This window comes from Rhinopithecus bieti, unplaced genomic scaffold (genome assembly GCF_001698545.2).
Source record: "Rhinopithecus bieti isolate Rb0 unplaced genomic scaffold, ASM169854v2 scaffold_23862, whole genome shotgun sequence".
Classification (NCBI taxonomy): Eukaryota; Metazoa; Chordata; class Mammalia; order Primates; family Cercopithecidae; genus Rhinopithecus; species Rhinopithecus bieti.
In genome coordinates, this window is record NW_016811338.1 from 961,815 (window position 1) to 966,182 (window position 4,368).

The following is a 4,368-nucleotide window of genomic DNA, read 5'->3' on the forward strand; positions in this document are numbered from 1 at the left end:
TATATATATATATATGTACACACACACCACACACATATATTTTAAAGTCATACCTAGGTATTTAGTAGAAATTAAAATGTGTGTCTTCAGGAAGACGTATGTATACATGTTCAGGACAACTTTAAAAAAGAAAAAAAAGAATTATGCTAAATCTACTCTGCCTGTGCTCTAGAAATGGAATAACAAAGCCTGAATGGCAACACATCTGTTTACAGCATGGTTTACCGAATATTTTAAACCCACTATTTTACCGCCTAGAAAAAAAATTCCTGTAAAAATTTTACTGTTCATTAATAGTGCACTTGGTCACCCAAAAACTCTGATAGCAATTAATGATTTCATGCCTGCTAACACATCCGTTCTGCAGACCATGAATCAAGGAGTGATTTCTACATTCAAGTCTTATCATTTAAAAAACACATTTTGTAATACTGTGGCTGCCATAGACAGTGATTCCTCTGATGGATCTGGGTACAGTACATTGCAAACCTTCTAGAAAGGATTTGCCATTCTAGATACCATTAAGAACATTCATGATTCAAGGGAGGAGGTCAAAATATCAAAATTAATGGAAGTTTGGAAGAATTTGATTCCAATCCTCATGGCTGACTTTGAGATGCTCAAGACTTCAGTGGAGGAAGTAACTGCAGATGTGGTAGAAATAGCAAGAGAACTAGAATTAGAAGTGGAGCCTGAAGATGGAACTGAATTGCTGCAATCTCACCATCTTGGCTTACTGCAACCTCTGCCTCCTGGGTTCCAGTGATTCTCATGCCTCAGCCTCCTGAGTAACTAGGACTACAGATTTGTGCCACCATGCCTGGCTAACTTTTGTAATTTTAGTATAGATGGGGTTTCACCATGTTGGCCAGGCTGATCTCAAACTCCTGGCCTCAAGAGATCCGCCCACTGTGGCCTCCCAAAGTGCTGAGATTACAGGCATAAGCCATCACGCCCAGCAAATATACCATATATTTTGAACGCCACCAGTATAACAAAATGAGGGCAGAGCCGGAGAATATTTTGGTGAGGAAGACAGAAGAGCCTTCTTTGTATCCTGGAGAAAACTATATAACTTACTACTTGAAGTTCCTTCCTACTTTGTGGAGTCATACTGTGGACCTGTTTTACCATCAGTATTAACTTTTTTGGGATCATAGAATCAATTGAAAATTTTGTTGAAGATTTGGAATCTCTCCCCTGAAAATTGTTCCACATATGTATGTATGCACGTGTGTTTGTATTTATCCTGCTTTCCTTGGAAGCCCCAAAGGTACCAAAGGTTAACAATGATTACTCATTAAATTTATTTTAAATTACTCATTAAATTTATTTTAATATACATTTTATAAACATCTTAAACTTCTTTAATATACATATTTTAAAATGTATTAATATAATTTAAAAGTACATGAAATAAAATTGGTATCACTCTCACCCTACTGGCTCCTACCTACTATATCCCTTTTTCTCAGAGGTCATTTTAACAATTCAGTTTCTCTATGACTTTCCAAATCCATTTTCTATGCATAATCAAAAACAGAAGTGAGACTATTCTACCATTTTCTTTTCTTTTCTTTTTTTTTTTGAGATGGAGTCTCGCTCTGTCTCCAGGCTGGAGTGCAATGGCACAATCTCAGCTCACTGCAACCTCTGCCTCCCAGGTTCAAGCAATTCTCCTGCCTCAGCCTCCTTAGTAACTGGGACTACAGGCACATGCCACCACGCCCAGCTAATTTTTGTATTTTTAGTAGAGACAGGGTTTCACCGTGTTGGCCAGGATGGTCTTGGTCTCTTGACCTTGTGATCTGCCCACCTCGGCCTCCCAAAGTGCTGGGATTACAGGCATGAGCCACCGCGCCCGGCTATTCTACCATTTGCGTTTACAAAATTTACTCTGTTGGTGATATTTTTCCACATGAGTGGAATTAAAATATTAATTCCACATGTGCCATAAATATGGCACATGAGGCCATATTTGTCTAGCTCATTCTTTTTAATACAGCCATACCTTGGAAATACTGTGGGTTTGATTCCAGATACCGCAATTAAGTCAGCTGCACACATTTTTGGGTTTCCCAGTGCATATAAAAATTACCTTAGGGTGGGGCACGGTGGCTCACGTCTGTAATCCCAGCACTTTGGGAGGCTGAGGAGGGCAGATCACGAGGTCAGGAGTTCAAGACCAGTCTGGCCAACATAGTGAAATCCCGTCTCAACTAAAAATACAAAAAATTAGCCAGGTGTAGTGGTGTGCACCTGTAATCCCAACTAGTCGGGAGGCTGAGGCAGGAGAATCGCAATAACTTAACACTATTCTGTAGTTGCCCAGGCTGGAGTGCAGTGGCACGATCTTGGCTCGATGCAACCACTGCTGTCCATGCTCAAGCAATCCTCACACCTCAGCCTCCTGAGTAGCTGGGACTACAGGTGGGTACTACCACACCCAGATCATTTTTGTATTTTTTGTAGAGACAGGGTTTTGCCATGTTGCCCAGGCTGGCATCAAACTCAAGCTCAAGCACTCCACCCACCTGGGTGTTGTAATCCCAAAGTGCTGGGAGAACAGTCATGGGTGACCGCGCCTAGCCTAAGCAGCTTCTTTACTTGCGTTCCTCAGAAGATACCTAAAAGTGAATAATGTGCTATAAACCCCAAAGGATATTGGTGATAATGTACAGTATTTTCAAAACTTATTTCACTGCAGAGCACTTTTATTATAGCATTGTTTGGAACAATATTATATTTTTTTAATTTTTTTTTTTTTTTTAATGACAGGGTCTCCAGGCTGGAGTGCAGTGGCATGATCTTGACAATTAAGGAGATGGTTTTATTCAGGCTATCGCAATAAGCAGAACACCCTAGACCCTAACGTCAGAGTGTCTTGGCAGTGTGATTTTCCTTTAGATTTGTTTGTTTGTTTGTTTTTAGCATAGAAACAGCATCTCACTCTGCCTCCCAGGCTGGTCTGCAGTGGCATGATCCGAGTTCACTGCAGCCTCAAATTCCTGGGCTCAAGCCATCTTCCTGCCTCAGCCTCCTGAGTGGCTCGAATTATAGGTGCATGCCACCACACCTGGTTCTTTTTTTTTTTTTTTTTTTTTTTTTTTTTTTTTTTTGTAGAGACAGGGCCTTGGTATGTTGCCCAGGCTCCTCTTGAACTCATGTCCTCAAGCAGTCCTCCCACCTCCACCTCCCAAAGCACTGAGATTACAGGCATGAGCCACTGTGCCCAGCCCTTCTTAGGCTTTTATAGAAAGGAGTAGACGTGGGGTGATCGCCATTTGGGGTTGTTTTACAATCAGGGGAAGTCCTGGTCGGTTGGCGGAACAGGCAATGTTTATGTCAGTGTTTAGCTAGTTTCAAACAGACAAACTGTTCTAATCTCAGCTAAATCATTTATGAGACAAACAATGGGGACTTGGAGAGTTAATGACTGACCTTGTCAGCAGGTTCAGGCAAAAACAAGGGAGTCATCTGAGAGTATTACAGAAGCCAGGAGAAAGAGACAGGCTCTTATCTACCTCATGTGAGAAAGGGTAGTTCTTTGAGGTAATTCGTTCATGGAACACAAAAGGCAAGGCGGGGCTAGGGATGGGTTTCAGAAAACAAAAGGGTGAAGGAATTTATCAATCATCACTGTTTTTCAGTACAGCGCTCAGGCAATGTTAGAAGCTTCCTGAAAGTTTCACACTCTTCTTTTGCTTAAACAAATTGTTCAGGACTTAATCACATGTCTTCAATCTAGCTTTAGGGACAGCTGGAAAATGGAGTCTTTTAGATGAGAAGCTTGAAAGGAAAATATCTTGGGCCTCTTCAAGCTGGGAACCCCTGGGGCAAATCTGCCTCCCGTTCTATTCAAAGTCATTCCTCTGCTCGCAGAGATAGATGCATATTCCGATTGCCTCCGTTGGAAAGACTTATCAGAAACTCCAAAGAATGGAACCATCTGTCTCTCTCCTACCTGTGACCTGGAAGCCCTCAGTGGGGGGGCCTTGCTTTGAGCTGTCTCTGCCTTTCTGCACGGAAGTAATGCACTTCGTACATATTGATTGATGTCTTGTGTCTACCTAAAACATATAAAACCAAGCTGTGTCCCGAACACCTTGGGCACCTGTCCTCAGGACTTCCTGAGACTGTCACAGGTGCGTCCCCAACCTTGGCAGAATAAACTTTCTAAATTAACTGAGACCTGTCTCAAATTTTCGGGGTTCACGGAAGTGATATGGCCAGGTAAAAACTGAGGCTATTACTAAATAGAAAAAGGAGAACAGATGTGGAAAGCAAACTAGTCAACTAGTTGGTGCCACACCCAGATGACCATATGACCCTTTTCTGCCCATGTGACCCTTTTCTACCCTTGTCCCC